Consider the following 19,956-nt stretch of genomic DNA (forward strand, 5'->3'; position numbering starts at 1 on the left):
CCCTACCCTTAGGGAGTTTAAATATCCTCAATGCCTGCCACGTAATCATCATTAAAAAGATGTCTGAGAATAAGCTAGTGAATGAGTGAATGAAATAAAGAGGATGCTGTACTGTTTTAATTACATATTTCTTTGAGTAATCAAAATGTGATGGCAAATCCATTAGCAAAATTAATGAAGATTATTTGGGATGAAAAGAAATCACTCAAAACAAGTGAAAAAATAAGGGGTGCTAGGCACCGAAGAGGTTGAGCCTTTGACAGGGCACATACACATCTGTCCCCACACACAAAGCCTAAGGAACTCGAATCCCCCCCAGGGAGGCAGAGCCCTGGAGACACAGCCACTTCTAAGTCACCAGCTCCTAAGACAGCATTTCTCAAAGGGAGGTCTAGAGACCACCAGTATCAGAATCAATGGGCAACTAATAAAATGCAGGTTCCTAGGTCCTGCCCCAGGCCCAGAAAGTCTGAATGTCTGGGACTAGGACTTGGACCCTACATTCTAAATTCTCTGAGTGTTAAGCACACTCGTGTTTGAAAACATTGCCCCGAGGGTTCTTGTGCAAATCCCTTTCTGGCCACCTGCCACCCGGAGCAGGGGTTGGGCTCAGAGCGGCTGTCTCGTCCCCGTCCTCCAGCTCTGAGCGCTCATCCCTCACTGGGGACTCATAAACATTGTACTGGAGAGAGGGTGTAGTGAGAACTGGGCATAAATTATGTTCCTCTGCCCCTCTTCCCACCCCTAGCCTTCTCCTAAGGAAGGCCCCGGCCTCAGGGACTGCTCACCGGCTATTTCAATAAACTGCAACTGGCCCTTTATCAGATGGTCCAGTCAATTAGAACTTCATCAGGAATCAATTTGTGAGGCCCAGCTGAGATGTAACTATAGATCAGGGCAACGGCGAATGATTATCCCACTAATGGAATATTCCATTGATTAATTGGGTATTTAAATCTTTCAGAGCGTGGCCATGCTTGCTGCTATTGTCACTGAATGAAAAGGGTATGAAGAGAGTCTTGGTCAAAGAAGAAGCGAATGGTTCATTCTTCATTTATCAGCTTTCAGCAAAATAACAGGTCTGTCCTAGGTCCTTAGAAAACAGGAGCATTGCAAGGTCTCCAGCACAACGCAGGGGCCTCCCACAGCTGACTGGGCCAATCAGGGGAAGATGGGTTTAAAGTCTCCATTTTCCTGTACAGCTGTACGCCTAGAGACTCAAAGAAATATCCATACGAGTGCTTCTGGCACTTCCAAATCACCTGAAGACTTGTTAAAACACAGATCCCTGCACTTATTTCCCGGTCTGATTCAGCAGGACTTGGGTGGAGCCTGAGAATTTCCATTTAGACCCTGGTGAAGCTGGGTCCACACTTTGAGAGGCATTTATCTACAGTTTATAAACATAACTCTTCACAAGTGAGAGAGAGAGGGACAAACATTATCTAATACCCACTTGAGTTATGCTAAGGTCTGAAATTTTTAAATGCACATTATCAATGCCAGGGCAATACTGACAGTAAATATAATACAATACATGCTACATCAATGAAAACATGGATGACATACATTTTACTGGGATTAAGCTTGATTAAGAGGGAAAGTTTTGTTTGGGGCTTACATCCTGACTCCAGTTCTTCTTAGCTGCGTAACTGAATAAGCAGCCTCACTTCTCCAGGCCTGGGTCTCCTTGTACTGAGTCTGCCCGTTCCCACACCAGAGAGAGGCCTGTGGAAAGCAAGCACATGAAGCACTTAATGCAATGCCTGGCACATAGTAAAAACACAAGAGATGGAAGCTGTTACTATTATCACCCTGATACCCTATACCTAGAAAGGTCTCAGAGGTCAGGTTCCCTTTGGGGAGAAGAGCAATGCGATGTGATTGCTTTTTGCTGAGAAGCAGATGCATCTGCCTAAAGGGGTGGGAAAAGCCAAGCAAAGCCCCTTGCTCCCTGCGTCTTCTCCAGCAGCCATACTGAGTCTTTACGACATGGTTGTGAAGTTTCTGACCTGCAGAATTCCAGGGAGTGGAATCAAATTTCCCCAAGCAGCTGGCAGATTGTGAGGGAAAAGAAAAAAAGAAAAGAGACTGGCATTTATTGAAGCCCTGCTGTATATTATACACCTTTTTCGTAAGTGATCTCATTTAATCTTTACTAAAACCTGGAAGGATTGATATAATTATCCCCATTTTTCATATGGGGAAACTGAGACCCAGAGAAAGAGAGAGATTAGCTCTAGACAATCAGCTGGTGAGCTGGGGTTGGTGTCCAGGTTTACTTAACTCTAAGGTCCATGGACTTCTCTCTGCACCACACCATGTCCCAGTTCTGGGTGTCTTTGCAGGTGTAGGTGCGAGTTTGTGGGCGGGGCTACACAGTCATAAGACACACGACTGTGTGGAGGTGTGTCTTCATTCCACACAGGCAGATGCGTGCCATCTGTATTCAAAGCACACTGGAGTAAGTTATTCTAGTCGCTTAGAGTTCAACCTATCCCCCTGAGGACTTCTTAACACGAGGGGCTGTGCTTTCCCTGAAAAATATGGATTGCTTCATTGGTCCTTAAATTTTCATTTGAGTGACCTACAAAGCACAAAGAATGACAGCACTCCTTGAATTATTTCCGTCTATAAACCACTCCAACAGGGGAAAAGATCCCATCAGCTACCTATCCTGTAGCTCCTGAAAACGAAAATCATCACCAGAATTAATGGCAAGACCAGCACTGCTTTTGATGGAACACCAATGAGTGATATCTAATTTTCAGAAAATACCAGAGGTAAATTATTCATCTGTGCCACAGCAAATTGGACCCACTGTCATCTTGTAAAAATTAATCCTAAAAGATATGCACCCATCAAAATCTGAGGGCCTTGCATGCACATGTCTGAGAACCCACAAGCTCTGATATCATCTTTCTCCCAGTGACTTGAGCTCAAGTCTTGGAAGATAATAAAAGCCTGAGGGGGTAAGAAACTTACATAAATCTGTCTGCCCTCAGCTCCAGCTTTCTTGAACACACTTCTCCATGTCCTTTTTTCAGCTGTTCTGGGCACCCTTGAAATGGATCTGTGTATTATTTAGTGTCACATGGGTTGCACTAAACTGGGCATCCAGCATGTTGCCTGAAGGCAGGCTTTTCCACTAACCAGCTGTTAGCCTTAGAAAATTATCTATTCAGTCAACAGGCATGTGAAGAGATGCTCAACATCGCTAATTATTAGAGAAATGCAAATTAAAACCACAATGAGGTATCACTTCACAATGGTCAGAATGGCCATCACCAAAAGTCTACAAATAATAAATGCTGGAGAGAGTGTGGAAAAAAAGAAACCCTCCTACACTGTTGGGGGGAATGTAAATTGGTGCAGCCACTATGGAGAAAAGTATGGAGGTTCCTTTAAACACTAAAAATAGAGTTACCATATGATCCAGCAATCCCACTCTTGGGCACATTTCCAGAAAAGACAAAAACTCTAACTTGAAAAGATACATGCACTCCAATGTTCACAGCAGCACTATTTATAATAGCCAAGACATGGAAGCAACTTAAATGTCTATCGACAGATGAACGGATAAAGAAGATGTGGTGTATATATATATACACACACACAATGCAATACTACTCAGTCATAAAAAAGAATGAAATAATGCCATTTGTAGTAACATGGATGGACTCAGAGATTATCATACTAAGTGAAGTAAATCAGACAGAGAGAGACAAATATCATATGGTATCCTTGTATGTGGAACCTAAAAGAAAAGATACAAATGAACTTATTTATAAAACAGTTCACAGACATAGAAAACAAACATGGTTACCAAAGAGAAAAGAGCTGGGGAGGGATAAATTAGTAATTTGGGATTAACAGATACACACTACTAAATATAAAATAGATAAACAACAAGGATCTACTGTATAGCAGAAGGAACTGTACTCAGTATCTTGTAATAATCTATAATGAGAAAGAATCTGGAAAAGCATCTCTCTCTCTCTCTGTCTCTCTGTCTCTCTGTCTCTCTCTCTCTCTCTCTCTATATATATATGTATAACTAAATCACTTTGCTGGACACCTGGAACATTGTAAATCAACTATACTTCAATTAAAAAAGAAGAAAGAAAATCATCTGTTCCTATTTGGGGCTCAGCACCCTCAGTTCTAATGTTCTGTGACTCCAAAAGATGCTCTCCATTTGGCAGACGGGACTTTAAGAGTCCTGCCATTGAAGGGAGAGCTCCTGCTCTAGACAGGGATGTTTCCTCAAAAGGTAATTTGAACCTGAGCAGACAAAGTATGGCATAGACAACTTTTTCATAGCCAGCTTGATGGAAGGCAGGGACAGAATGAAAAATTCAAAAAGTAAAGATCAGAATTTAGCGAATGGTCTCAGACCACACCCCAGCTAAGCCTTTTCAGACTTCCTCCATGTCCTGTGTGGGTTCTGAACCCTGCCAACTGCAGGCTCATCCTGGCCAGTTCCTGAGCCAAGAAGAGCCAGCCACACAGCTTATTCAGATCTCTGCTCCACTATGAGAAGGACTTTTAGAGGTGGCCTAGGACTCAAACGTCATCTTCTAGGTGGGCATGGGGTCAGAGAAGCTCCCTGAACACTTTCAGGAAGGTAATGCTGTACCTTCTCTACCTAGCACACTGTGAATGACCTTGTGCCCTGGTGTCTGCTTCTTGAATTCACTCCAATTCTATCAAAATGGGGGTCTAGCATGACCCTCTAAGCTACCTCCTGCCAATCTCTGACTCACCACAGAGGTGCTAGAAGAGCTAGAATTAGTGCTTAGATTCCTAACCCAGTTCTCCTTTCCCCCCACCACCTTGCTCCACACACTCATAGTGATAGATGGGAGGATGAATATATTTATCAGTTATGATGCTTTTGATGGAAACTTGTGCTAGAACACTCAACAAAGATTAATCAAGAAAGGCATTTAATTACCTAACCTAACAAGTCACAGAAGCATGGACGTTCAGAGGTCTAACTAGTGGTTCAAAATGTCATCAGAGAACAAGGCTCTTTCTTTCCTTCTGCTCTTCCATTATCATCTGTTTCCTTCAGGCTTGTCTCCTCTTGGTCCCAAGATGACTGCTGTGGTTCCAGGCATCATATCCTCCCACAATCATATTCATAATAAGAAAAAGACACATTTTCTCCTCATGTATGTCTTTTTGTCAAGGAGGAAAACATTTCTCAGAAACCTGCTGGCACATTTCTTCTTAGGTTCCATTGGCAAAGATTAGATCCCATTGTCCATACTCTTGATGCAGAGGAGCCTGGGAAAGTAAGTATGTGACATTAACACTTAAAGTAGAAGGTTAGCTCTACCATCAAAGAAGGATTTGGGATGCAAAGAGGTCTGATAGCTGCAACCAGCAGTGTCTGTCCCAACCAGTCCTTATCTGGGTAAAGTTGAGCATGAATGTCTTTTAGGCATGTGAAGTCGCTTCTTGAATGAGTCTGGGGTTCCTAAATGGCATAAATATTAGATATCAAGTTTTTTTAAACATTTTTTTAATTGAGTTATTGTCATTTTACAATATTGTGTCAAATTCCAGTGATATCAAGTTTCGATTATGAGTTGTGAATAGACATTCCAGGTATAAAGCTTAACCTCTGTAAGGCAAGGAGGGCAGACTTACAGAGTGATAGTTATTTCAGCCAGAGTTCAAGGAGTGATAAGTATCAGGGCTTCTGTGCTGCACAACTCCAGGGGATGCCATCCACACAGGACAATGAAGGAGCACTGAGAAGATGCCCATATTGGTGAAGAGAGTCTCAGAAGAAGCGCTTGGTCCCCAGAACAATTAGAAGCCACTGTGGAGCCTTCAACACGGCCCCAGGTCTGAGGTCTCCCTGCAGAGTCTCATCCCCCAAGCATCTGCTCCCCACCCTACATCTGCCCTCACTCTCCCCCTCTTACCAGGAGGGAGATGAAAATGACCCAAGCCCATGTCAAACCTCATGAATAGTCTCTGATGCGCAAGAAGGAACAGTTACTTTTTGCATCCCTTCTCCCTCACTCCACCTTTCTGTCTTTAGTTCCATTAGGACATAGTTCACAATAAGAGGGCCCTAGAAAAGAGCAGAAGACAGATAAATGCAGATCACTGGGACAAAACTGAGCATATGGCCTCTCCAGTGAGGGCTCTTTGATATCACTGAGGCCTAGGTTGGCACATGACTACCCCTACTCCTATCAAGGTCTGTAGGAGCCAAAAAAAGAAGGAAAATCTAGCTGGCCTGCTCTGCGTCATGCATTAGATGGGCGTTACCTTATGTATAGTGATGTAACTAGTAAATACGAACAACCCAAGTACAGGGTCTAATACCTACCACTCTCTTCATGGTTTGCCCTGCAAAAATGAAAGAAAGAGTTACCTTCCTTTCTCCTTTAAGATGTTGAAGTGGGTTTGGAATAACATCAGTATGAGGTCCTGAGTGGTGAGATGGGGATGGAGACGGATGGTGTGGAGTGTGTGTATATGCACACATATACGTTTTGTGGCTCTAGAGAACCGAGCACCGATACCTCGGAGCCAGGCATGGTGCCATCTCCACTGTTCCACGTGCTGTCACCAGAATGCCATAGCTGCCCAAGGCAGCTGCAGAACCAACTGGGGTCTGAGCTAAAATTACAGTATCTCTTGCACCCATTGAGCTTGCTTTGGTTCTCTTAGGTTACCAGCCCCAGTCCCAGCAATCCACATGCTGCCCTGGGAGTGAGCCTCTGTGGGGTTTTCACAGCCATGGGCCCCTATACGCCATCAGCTACCTTAGCTCAGGGTGTCTAAGGTTCCCATGATCCTCTGAACTCCACAAAGTAGGTGTCGCTCCTTCCATTCTACAGAAGACACTTCAAGTGACCCTCCCAAGGCCACAGAGCTAATAAATGGCTGAACTTGGACTGGACGTCTGCTTTTTGTGACTCAAAAGTCTTCCGTGGGACAAGGGCCCCATTTTCCCTAGGATGGGGATGGAGGCTCTCAGGGCGCCTTAGGGTAATAGAAGACAGCTGCTTTGCCCACATATGTCTGGTTCATTTTTGTAGCGTGAGAAGCTCTCTTCTCCCATAGCAACCACTTGGGGTTTTCGGCTGCTAACCCTGTCCTCCAGGACAACAGCAGTCTAGGCTAGGCAGGCCCGAGTTCCCACACTCCACCCCAACCCTTCTGTGTTAATAAACCCTGGATCCCACTTCTTTCTTCCCAGCTTCTCATTTATTTTTCCAAAGAGCACAATAAGCAAAATTGATTTTAAAATAAAAACCTCTGGCTTAAGCACAGAGGCATTATTCAGAAAGGTTAAAAATGATGAGGACACATTATTTCCCATTATCCTTACTCTGTAACCTTGCAATTGAAGCGCCACAAGACCAGGGTGGCCTCCCTTGATGGCGTCCCGTGTAGGCGGCTGTTTTAGGTGGGCAATGAGTACAGCAGTGCCTGGGTGTCCTTGGCGCTGGGTGGACACGAACCACAAAGAACAAAGACTCCGTGTAAGTCAGCAGAGCCGGAAGAGGCCTTCTGCACTACCCGGTACAACTCCTTCCTTTGCTACCTCGTTCTGTTCAGAGAGGGAAAGAAGAAACCTCAGGAATTTGTAAGTCAGTGTGAGCAAGAGTTCTATAGAAGTCTACAGAAAATTAGTCAAAAAGGGAACTTGGCCATCCCCTTGGGATGAAGCAAGTATTTTCTGTACCAAAAGGCTTCACTGGGAATTAAACTTGCATTTTCCTCTCTTTCTAGTGAATAAGACTTGCCAAGTCCTCTTGGGAATGACTTCCAGGGAAGTCATCCCTGGAAGAGTTACTAACCATCAGTCACTAAAGTGGGTGTAGGACTTCAGAAGACAAAGAGAAATCACCTGTGAGCGGTGGGCGAAGGTGGACTGCCATGTTTGGAGGGACTGAAGAGCATTTGAAGGAGGTCCTAAGTCCCAGAGGTGGCACATGTCTGACCTAATCCTGTGCAGCTGCACAGATGGAAAGACAAAGTTGGGGGTGCACCCCAGATACAACTTTCTTGGTGGATAAGGGTGTGTGGAGTCCCAGGGAGACGAGGCGCGGGGTTGGGAAGGAAGACACCCAGTTACGCTGCAGACAGGAATCATCTCCCCTAGCAGAGCCTGTCTCCCTGCTCTGGGTCCCTGTCTCATGTTTGTACTTATGAGACACACTGGAGTCCTCCTGGCATGATCACAAGTTGGTTTAGTGCTGTCTTGTCTCTTCCACTATAAGACAAGATCCTTGAAGGCAGGGTTCATAGCTTATCAATACCCAATGACCTACACACTTAGCCACCTCCCGGGTGAGCAGGGAGCGGCTGGGGCTTGCCCCAGAAATTGGGCGATGGTCTTCCCTGCCCTAGATTTGTGTAGGTGGTGTTAAGAAGATCAAACAGATCTCTAGCAGGGAGGTTGGGACAGTGCCAGGAAGGGTTAACTGGAGGCCAATGGATCTTCCAAGGTAGCTTTTTACACCAGTGAATTTACCAAAATCCAGGATCTGGTCCACAAATACTGAGAATTGATCTGTCATTTAGGGACAACTGACAACTGAGTTGTTTATATGAATATATAAACTGAATTCTAATGTACTAATTCACACTGAAAAACATGTAAATATAATGGCCCCACAGACTCAAGTGCCTGGATCTGTCTGACTAGAGCCATCTCTTATGGTTAAGATCCTTCTCTTTGGCATTTAAATATGCTCAAGTCCCTCTCATCTGAAAAGGAACAAAAAACAATCTAACCAGCCCCCACTCCCGCCCCAGCCTCACATCTTCCTCCGGTTTCTGCCTATCTGTCTCACTCTTCCCCTTCAGAAGCAAAGTTCTATAAAGAATTGTTCATTGTTATTATTTCAGTTTTTTCACTTCCCACTCACTTCTCAATCCACTTCAGTATGGCTTTTACCCAGCAGTTCCATTCAAGATACTAAATTACCAATATGGCTTGGAAACAGATCAACATAGGGTTCCAGCAGGGTCCTGGAGAACCCCTGCTAGCAGGGAGGATGGCTTTGCTGCTGAAACGGGGAGGTCCACAGGTAAGCCAGGGCAAGAGCCAAAGGGCCAGGGTGGAAGCTATTTACAAATCAATACTTAATCATTTTAATATTCTATCAACCAGTAGGGCTGTATCATTAGATGTGGTGTGAATACTAGTCTTGCTCTGTGACTCCACATAAATAGCTCTCGCTAAGGTCATTAGTGACTTCCATGTTGCTAAATCTGGTAAGGTTATTTTCAGTCCTCATCTTATTTGATCTCTCTGCTGTGTCCAACACTCTTGAACAGCCCTTTCCTCTTGAAACACTCCTTTCTCTTCTTTCTGGGGTTCACTTTTTCCTGGGTTTCCCCTACTGTTTTGGCAGCTCTTTTTCAATCTCCTGTTCTAGTTCATTCCATTCCACCTGGCTATTAAATTTTGTACTTCCTAACGGCTCAGTCTTAAGCTATCTCCTCTTACAACACTCTGCTTTCTCCCTCGGCAATTGTACCCACGCCCATGCCCTCAACTTCCATTTACACACCAATTAAGTCACATTTTTATATCACCAGCCTAGAACCTTCCTCTGATCATCAGCTCTAACCACCTGAGTATCTCAGAAGTACATCAGGACAAGATACATATTGAACACATATCTAATAAAGGACTTTCATCCATTCCAAAATTCTCAAAAGTTGATAATAAAAAAGCAAACTGAATTTTTAAATGGACAAAAGATTTGAACAGACACTTTAACTAAGAAGATATACAGATGGCAAACAAGCACATGAAAAGATGTCCAACAGCATTAGTCGTCAGAGAAATGCACAGTAAAAATCACTATACTATTGAAATGGCTAAAATTAAAAATGTGGACAACACTCAGTGCTGGCGACAATATAGAGCAGTTAGGACTCTTATCCATTGCTAGTGGGAATGCAAAATGGTGCGGCTACTTTGGAAGACAGTTTGGCAAGTTCTCATAAAGTTAAACATACACTTAACATTTGCTCTAGCAATCCCACTTATTCATTATCACTGTTTCTTCAACAAAATAAAAACATATGCTTACACAAAAAACCTGTATGTGAACATTTATTGTGACTTTAATCATAATAGCCAAATGTTGAAAACAACTCAAATGTCCTTTAACTGGTGAATGAATATATAAACTAATATAGCCATATCATAGAATAGTACTTAGGAATAAAAAGGAATCAGGGAGAGGGGATAGCTCAGTGGTAGAGTGCCTGCCTAGCATGCACAAGTTCCTGCGTTCAACCCCTAGTACTTCTACTTAAAAAATAAGTAAATAAATAAACCTAATTACCTCCTCCCCTAAAAAATAAATAAAATAAGAAATAAAGAGACTATCGGGGGAGGCTATATAGCTCAGTGATAGAGTACATGCCTAGCATGCACGAAGTCATGGGTTTGATCCCCAGTACATCTGTTAAATAAAAAATAACAATAAATAAATCAATAAACAAACAAACAAACAAACAAACCTAATTAACCCCCCAAAAATTTTTAATGATACCAGAACCACAGGACTGAATTTCAGATGCATCATGCTAAATGAAAGAAGCCAGACTCAAAAGGCAACAACATACTGTATGATCCTGTTTAAATGACATCTGCAAAAGGCAAAATTGCAGGAATAGAACACAGATCAATTACTGTCAAAAGTCTTAGAAAAGGATAGGTGGAAATTTTGGGGGGTGATGGGAAACAGGATCAGATATATAATTTGCAGGGCTCAGTGCAAGACGAAAATGCAGGGCCCCTTGTTGAAAAAGTATTAAGTATTTCAAGATGGTGACAGGACAGCACTAAGCCAAGCACGGGATCCTTCATAAGCACAGAGTCTTATGTAACTACACTGGTCACATGTCCATGAAGCCAGCCCTGGATGGAAATGTTCTATTTATTTATTGTGGTAGTGGTTACACAGTGCTATGCGTTTGTCAAAACCCATAGACTCATGCACCGAAAAGGATGAACGTTATTGCAAGTAAATAGAACCTCAGTAAACCTGACACAAAAAAACTGAGTCTACTCAGGAGGAAGCATCACACAAATGCAGGCTGAGGGTCATCCTACTGAAGGAAAGACCTGTACTCTTCCAACTGCACATGAAAGTCAGGGAAATACTCAGAGAGTGTCCCAGACTGGAGGAGACCAGAAGGACATGGATGAGATCCTGGGCCAGAAAGGAGAAGACCTGGTTGAGATGGTTGGTGACATCTGAATGGGGGTCGTGGTTTATTTCCCGACTAGGGGGCTTATATGGCGGGAATGAAGAGTGTCTTTGTTGGCGGTGGCGAGGGGGGTGCTGTATTTAACGCTGATGGAACAGATGCAATTAAATGCCAACTACTGGTGGGGCTGAGAGGATGGGAGGCAGGAGTTCCTTATACTGTTCTTGTGACTCATCTATAAAATTGAAATTATTTCATCTTGTGGGAGATTACAGAGAAAAAATGTGACAATGAATATATATGTATGTTCATGTATGACTGAAAAATTGTGCTCTACACTGGAATTTGACACAACATTGTAAAATGACTATAACTCAATAAAAATGTTTTTAAAAATTGAAATTATTTCAAAATAAATTATTTTTTAAGTATTTCAAAATCAACAGGTCTGAAACCAAACTTGTGATCTGTCCCAAACCCCCACCCCTGAATTTAGCCTTTTCCAGTCCTTCTGTCTCAGGAAATGGCCCCCTGTAATCAGATAAGCGAGCCAGAATCTGGAAGGCCCTCCTGATGCCACCTCTTCCCATGACCCCTCCTTACCTTCCAGGTTACTTCTCTTCCCCTTCATATCTCACCTCTAGCCAGACCGGCCACTGCCTGCCCCAGGAACAGCACACATACTGTCCCACCACCAAATGCCACTTCATCAGGAAAGCCCCCTGATTCCCAGGCTAGGGTGGGGGCCTGTGCTGTGTGGCCCCAGGGCATTCTGGTCCTGTTCCTCCTCAGGGAAGCATCATTCTACATCATCTGCACCACTTTTCGACCAGCGCCCACCTCCACCGTGAGGCTGTATTTCCATGCGGGCAGGGACCAGGTCTGGTTCTCCCCACCACCGTCCCTGGCACTGTGCTTCACACCTGGGAGGGTCTCCATAAATATTTGCTGATGGACATATGGAGAAGTGAATGCATCCTGGCACGACTCTTTGGAGGGCCAGGTTCTCATCAGAGAATTGCTCTGGTCAGCGTCAAGTCGGGGCCAGGAGAATGAGCTGATTGTGAGATCAGAAAGCTAAGACACACATCGGTTGTTTTTGTTTCCCTACTTTTGCCTCCTAAACTCTGGTTTTCCCTCTTGTAGACAGTCTGACTCCCTTCTGAGGGATTCTCTCTTTGTGTGTTAATTTGCCTATCCCATAATAGTCACTTTGACTTGCCCTGTGTTCTCTGATTTTGCCCACCATTCATACATACATATCTGTATGTATGTATGTATGTACGTATGTATGAATGTATAATTTGTAGGGGCTCAACTCTTACCAGGCAACTAAATTTTCCTTTATTAACAAACTCCAGGGCACCATATGGTGGGAAAAGAGTCAGATGGAGGCCCCCTGCCCTGGCTTCCTCTTCCCTTTCAACTCCCCACTCAGCCTGGTACCCTCCTGCCTGTGGAGTCCAAGACTTAGCAAGCCACACTCTGTTGACAGCCCTATCGTGTGCCCTGGATGCTCCAGGGGGTGCACATGCCACTGGATTCATCCTAGGGAAGCAGCCCAGGGACAGAGGCCCACACAGGCCCTAGAAGTGGGCTCAGGGCATCCAGGCAGTGAGGTCAAGAAGAGAGTATGAGTTCTGTAGGTGTGTCCCTCTTGGCCCTTGAGGAGGGGCACAGCCAGAGGAGGGCAAGAGTGGGGTGGGGGGTTAGGACAGGAGCCTGGGCTGCCAGGTCTAAGGGCAGTACTGCCATATGCCCCCCACCGTGCACTACCTACTGGGGCAGTTTTTGTCCTGGTCTGTTTATTTAGAGGGCTGCCAGGCGTCCATGATGGGAGGTGAGTAAGATGCACAGAACTGGAACATACCTTACTACCTGATGCTGAATGCCGAGGCCTGTCTAAATGAGTGAGGAGGTCTGAATACAAAGGCATTTTTAAAGACATAGAATAATTTAAAAATCACAGGGGCCCAGTCCAACTCTCTTATTTTAAAGAAGAGTGAATTGAGCCCCAGAAAGGCTAAGTAACTTCCCCAAATTAAGCATCTAAGTGATAAGGCCATAACTGGAACCCAGGGCCCAGAGCATGGCTGGCTGGGCACCCAACTGCTGTTCCTACATCCCCAATAGCTTCAAACACACCCACCCAGGGGCGGTGTTGTGCAGGGGAGAGGTATGAGTTAAACAGGGTTAGGGGCACCAGCCCAGGAGTCAGATTGCCCTGCAACCAAGGCTGCCTCCACCTCTCGAGAGATGTAGGGGCTTTGGGCAAATTATTCTGTCATGTTAAATTTGATTTTCTCATCTGGAAAATGGGTGTCATATGAGGCCCTGATTCACTTGGTTCCACTATTGGAAGGATTAAAATAAAATCCCTGCAAAGTAGTTAACATAGCATCTGGCATATAGGAAAAAAAAAGGCTCAATAAATGTGAGTCACTCTTATTTTATATGACGGTAAGGAGAATCACATTAATAAAATATCGCTGGTCTCCTCTGGCTTCTGGGAAAGGAGGGCTGAGCACGGATCGGGGCTGCCATCTTCATTATAGGTGTGGGAAGGGTGCGGGAGGCTCCAGGATCTCAAGTTCTGTATTTCAAATTTCCTCTCAATATTCTTGCTGAGGCAATTAATTTATATCATCTCTGTTTTCTCTCTCATTAATATTTCTCCCTCCCCTTAATCAGACTCTTAGAACAGATTCGTCTATTTTGCCAGTCTTTTCTAGGGACAGACTTTTGGTTTTATTTATCCTTTTCTAAAATACTTTCATTTTTATTCCATTAATCTCTGCTTTTATCTTTACTCCCATTGTCTTTGGGTTTACTCATTTGTTCCTTTTCTAATTTCTTGAGATGATTACCTAATGCCACCCCTTTTGAGGGGAAGGGGCTTTCTTCATTAGTCATAAGGCATTTAAGGCTATCTGTTTTCCTCTGCAAACAGCTTTCACTGTGTTTGATAGGTGTGGGGACCTAGGCTCTTAAAAAAAAATTGTGAACACAAGTAAACTTAAGCTTAAACTGTTAAAAAAAAAAGTGATCTCAATTCAATACCCTGGAATAGCCTATAATGAAAAAGAATATGAAAAGAAATTTATATATACCTATGTATAACTGAATCACTATGCTGTATACCAGAAATTAGCACAACATTGTTAGAAATTAAATCAACTATACTTCAATTTTTGAAAAAAGTGACCTCAAATTCAGTATTAATGAGATCCATCGCTGGCGGGGTAATACTTGGCTGTGTCCTTAAAGCTCTTCTTCCTCTCCCCAGGCCCAGCTGCCAGTGTCCAGGCCTGCACCCTGTCTCCCTGCCCCTAATGATCTTCCTGCCTCCAGATCTTTCTATATGATATGGCTTCTGTGATCTTTCTAATCCACAAAGTCGGTCTCATTGTTCCTCTGCGCATCACCACTCAGCAGCTTTCTCACTGCAGCAGTTTTCAGCGTGGCAGACGTGACCCCACATCTGGACTCCTGCCTGCTCCAGCCTTGACCACCATCACTCCTCCACTCCATCCGCCCTAGTCCTTCACCCTCCAGCAGAATCACACGGTGTGTGCTTCCCAGTGTTCCCAGCTTGCTTTAGAACATCATCCCTTTGCTCTGCAGGGCACATCCTGGTGCCTGCTGTGCATAGTACGTCTCCCCTGCCAACCACTGCTTTGCAACCATTTCATCTGGACCAGAGCCACTGGCTTCGGGAAGCTTCTCTGGCAAACACCCCTAGGCTCCCACAGCCACCCGGATGTTGCTCCGCCCTTTCTCTTACACAATTCATTAAAATTACCTGGTTGCTTGCTTCTCCATCACTTGACTATGTGCCAAAGACAATGCTTTCTTTAACCTGGGTCCCCAGCCCCTCACTCAGTACTGAATTTGTACTCATCTGATCCGCATCTCTGAGCCATTGGCATTGAGGATCTTCCAGCCGGGACTCTGGAAAGCAAACATGCACATGAGCGGAAGCAGATGTGGGTTCCCTTCCCAACCTCAGGCATTGCCTCCTCACAGTGAAGGAGGCCCCCTTCAGTCTCCACAGAAAATCCAGTCTTGGGCTCAATGACAAGCAGACCTCTGGGCCCTTCCACTGGGGAAGACGACGTTGTTAAGGGGTCTAGTCTTTAGTGGGCACTTCCTATCTGGCAAGAAATTTACATGAGGTGCCACACTTAACCCTAAAAGGTACTATTCCCATTTTCCATGACAGGAAATGGAGGCTTAGGGCAGGGGTTCTCCAACTTTAATATGCACATAAACCACCTGGGGATCTTGTTAAAATACAGAGTCTGAGCTGGCTGCAGCCTGAGAGTCTGCATTTTCAACAAGCTTCTGAGTAACACTGATGCTGTGGTCCGTGGACCTTACTCTGAGTAGCAAGTCTTAAAGAACGCATCACACAACCTCTAGGGCAGCACTGACAGAACTTTCTGCAGAAACGGAAATGCTGTATCATCTGTACTGTCCAGTACTACAGCCATGAGTGGCAAGTGTAACTGAGGACCTGAATTTTTCTTTTTTTTTTTAATTTTTCAATTATATTTCATTTTAATCCACTTAAATTTAAATTTAAATAGCTACATGTGGCTAGTGGTGGCCACCATGCTGGGTCAGTGAAGCTCTAGGACCAGCCCTTCCCTGACAGTCATCCAGGGATGGGAATGGTCAGGAGCTCAGGCCTGGGAGGGCTTAGCTGGATTTCAGTCCAGGTGCAGAAGCCACCCAGAATTTCCAGATAGTAGCTGAGACAGGGCAGGAGCTGAAGCTGCCCATCTGGGCCCAGGGAAAGGAAGAAAAGTGTTTCATGGTATGTTGTGTCTGCATGAAGGAACCTCCCTCCCCTGAGCAGTGCCTGAAGGAAGGGCAAGGAAAGCAGGGTAGATCAGTGGCCATCCCAGCAGGGACAAGACTGTTAGTAAACATTTGCTCTGTGCCAGCCACTGCTGTGAGCACAGCACATATTGCTTCGTTTTCATCTTCACACCAATTTTCTCCCTTTGTACAAATAAGGCACAGAGAGGTTAAGAAACTTGCCTGAGGTCACACAGCTTATGAACGGCAGAGCTGAGATTCAAAGTCCAGAAGTCTGGCTCTAGAGCCTTTGCTATTGACTATATGCTAAAATTGACAAGAGGCTGGTCTGTCTGGCTAGGAAATGATAGCAGTAAGAAATGTCTAGGAACTCGGCCTTCCAAAGTGAGCCTTCATCAGGGTTCCTAGGGCTCTTATACCGAATGTTCCAGTGAGACAGCAGGTCCTGGTAAAGACCAATTGTCAGGACCATGCCATTATCACCATCATCAGGGCAGGGAGCCCAAGAGCCCGAGCTGTGGGGGAACATAGGCAAGCCCTCTTCTCCTCCTCCTCCACCTTGGCTCCTGCCCTTGCAACTGTCAGAACACTGCAGCCTCCTCTGACTGTCTCCAAGTGGCAGAGGGTCCCAGAGGAGAAAGGCAGAGGGCCGGGTAAGGTGGTATCCATGGGGCAGCAGATTCCATTTCATGCCACCAGGACACCACAGGGCACAGGAGAGAGGCTCCCCCTCTGGCCTGTCTCGGAGCCCACCTCAAGAGTACTCAAGCAGCTGCTGGCCCTTTAAACGGAGCCAGCTCCCACTGGGCACTCTTAAAGCCCACTTCATTCATGAATTAAGTTCCTGACATCCCATATCTGTATGATCAATATGTTTGTTTATTAGCAGCAGCTGCTGTGTTTTAGTGAAGGCGGTGGGCCCCGGTGAGAGGGCGGTTCGGTGACCACAGAGCAGGGCCTGGGACCGGGAGAAGAAAGACCTCCCGCTGGCCGATGGGATCTGGGGCTGGATAGGATTTCATGGTAATGGTCCTTTAATTGAAATCACTGCTTCAGTAGACTGTTGGGTAGGGAGCTGTGCTGATGGCTCCCAGCTCGGCCCCCCTTCCAGAGGTCCATTAACTGGTGGGCGTGCTCCCTGCCGCGGGGCTGGGAGAGCAGCAGCAGCAGCGGTGGGGGAGCAGAGGCTGCGGTGGTCGGCACAGCTGCTGTGGACCGTGCGGAGGGGAGTGAGACCCGGGGTTTGGCAGCTCTCAGGATGTAAGACCTGCCAACTTTGCCTCCTTGGCCTGGTCCCAAACCCTAGCTCGGCCGCTTGTCCCCACCCTGGGTTTACTTCCCCTCAGTGACTCAGGAACCTCATTCCTAGGCTGACTTATGTTTTTCCAGAAGAGGGAAAAGACTCATCATTTTCCAGCTCTGATATCTGCTCTGTGTCAATGATTCAGGATCCACACCTCTTGTCCATATGCAGTTCTGGAGGTCCAGGGAGCAATCCCCAAATCATTCATTCATTCATTCATTCATTCATTCATTCATTCATTCATACATGTATTTGAAAAACATGTAATGAGCACCTTCTATATACCAAGAACCATGCTAGGTTCTGGTAACACAAAGATAAAAGAGTCTAGAGTCTTGCCCTAGAGGGATTTAAAGTCTTATGGAAGTAAAAACATGCAAATGCTGACAACACAAGAAATTAGGACTAAGACCACCGCTCTCCAACTGTCTCATCCTCCCAAAGGTCTCATCCTTCAGCTCTACAACTAACTTGGGCAGGAACACAGGTGATCCAAGCACTCAGAAAAAGGTTTGGTGAATAGGTGTCACCAACTTACCACCCTACATTTGCCAGCACCTGGCTTAGGGTATTTACCCAAAGATATGCCTGCACCCAAAAAGTCTGAGTCCCTTCCAGTATCTATTTCACTAAGATGTTATGATATCAAAGATGCTAAGAGAGTCCATACTTCTAATTTCTTCTGTACAGGATGCTCAACAGAGAATCTTAGATGATCAACTTACTGTCCACTGGCCAACTTCTAGGAGGTTATAGAAAATGTCAATTGTTGTACTTGAACTTTCTAAACCAGAAATGACAAACAGCTGCCTCCAATAAACTGATGGTAGCTTCCTGGAGCAATGTGTTGGGAAGGATTCTGGGGCAGTGGGGCAGAGGGGGACCAAGAAGCATCCTTGGGGAGGAGGTATTTGGGCTTCTAAATCATTTCTGCATCCATTCCTTAACATGACTGTTTTGATCCTACAGCCTCACCTCTATTCCAACTAGGCAGCTGGCCCTAAGTATCTCCTATTACAAAAATTCTAGAACCTTAAGTATTTGAGGCCAAGGTTCAGAAAGAAAGAGTCAAGATCAATTAGCAATATTTTTAAATACACAGAGGGGAGAGGAGTAGAGGCCCCTGTGCCAGATGTTGCCATTCTTTCATTTAAACAGAAGATGAGTTCTCATACAGTTCTCATGTTATTTTATTAGTAGGACAGTGACTGCAGTTTATGGTTGTGTCTGGGTCTTCCTGAGAGACCCAACTGAGTACTGAGATGGATTATATCCTAAATGAAGCTGACAATGCATTCTTATGGGTTTTCACCCATGGATATGTGCACAAATTCTGTCTGGTGATATAATTGAAAAATAAAACTGTCTTCAATCTGGAAATTCAATGATTCATTCCCTGGAGAGGCGCCAAATCTGTGACTTTGTCTCCCTGAATGTCAATATGCATACACCTTAGACTATCCCAATAATCAGGGTTTTTTTTAACGTTCCCAAGGATTAAATCAAACACTTTCCCAATGTTTGAATATGCTCTCCAACATTTCTGACATTTCCCTAACTTTTGTCTTAAGAAACCCACAGATGAGGACTTCTGCCCAGTTGCAGCCCACTTAGACTGGGGTTAGCCAGAAACTCAGGCTGTTTAGATATCTTCTGTAAAGGGAATAAAATCTATAGACCTCTACTTTCCATCCTTCAGCCCCACCTCTCCCACTTGAGGACCTTCAGAAAAGTCCCGTCCTTTCTCAGACATTCCCTCAGCAATCTTATAACAGAATCCTGTAGGCCAGGAATCAGCAATTTACAAGCCCAGGGGCCAAATCTGGCACTCCACCTGTTTTCATAAATAAAGTTTTATTGAAACATAGCCACACCTATTCATTTATCAATTGTCTATGGATGCTTTCACACGTCAAAGGCAGACCTGAGTAGTTATGACAGAGATCATATGGCTTTAAAAGCCTAAAATATTAACTATCTGGCCCTTCACAGAAAAATTCGCCAACCCTACTGTAGACCATTACTTCTTCAGCGCTGTGCTGGACCAATCAGTTCTTGCTAACGACTGCCAGAGGATGTGGTTTGGAGTCTTTTCACCTTCACTGCCCTAATCACCCTCCTCTTAACAGCTCCCATTAATTTAGGTTCATTTCTCAAAGGACAATCCCAGAATTGTGCTCTTGCCAGGGCTGGACAAGACTTGTCTCTTTGCTTTTTCTTACAAGTGAGCCCTCTTTCTGCAGAGGAAGATGGCATTTGTTTGCTCACGGTCAATTGTCACTGCTGATTTACAAGGTGCTCCCTGTTGACAGCAGAATCACACCACTATTACTAGCTAACATTTACTGAGCACTTGCTGTAAACTGGGCCAGTGATAAGTATTTATTTTATATCATTGCTTTGATTGTTTCCAGCCAACTACCCTACAAGGGAGATCCTATCATTTCACCCATTTTATAAATGAGGAAATTGGGGACTCAGAAAAGTTAAGTAAATACCCGAGGTCACATATTCACAAATGACAAGACTAGATTTCAAATTCAGGTTGCACTGACTCCCAAACTTTTCTTCTGATGACAGCTTTCCTCTTCTAAGGTGCTAGGACTTGGTTGGGCTAC

The 19,956-nt window shown here is 44.8% G+C and overlaps 1 long non-coding RNA gene across 1 annotated transcript; it reads right to left on the minus strand.

Moving 5' to 3' along the window:
* Positions 1-1,604: 1,604 nt before the first annotated feature.
* Positions 1,605-15,112, minus strand: LOC140689692 (uncharacterized). The gene is made up of 3 exons (XR_012064728.1): positions 15,014-15,112; positions 4,963-5,292; positions 1,605-1,728 (listed from the first exon to the last, which is right to left on the minus strand). It is a non-coding gene; the product is annotated as an uncharacterized lncRNA (long non-coding RNA).
* Positions 15,113-19,956: the final 4,844 nt, after the last annotated feature.

This window comes from Vicugna pacos, chromosome 27 (genome assembly GCF_048564905.1).
Source record: "Vicugna pacos chromosome 27, VicPac4, whole genome shotgun sequence".
In the NCBI taxonomy this organism is placed as follows: Eukaryota; Metazoa; Chordata; class Mammalia; order Artiodactyla; family Camelidae; genus Vicugna; species Vicugna pacos.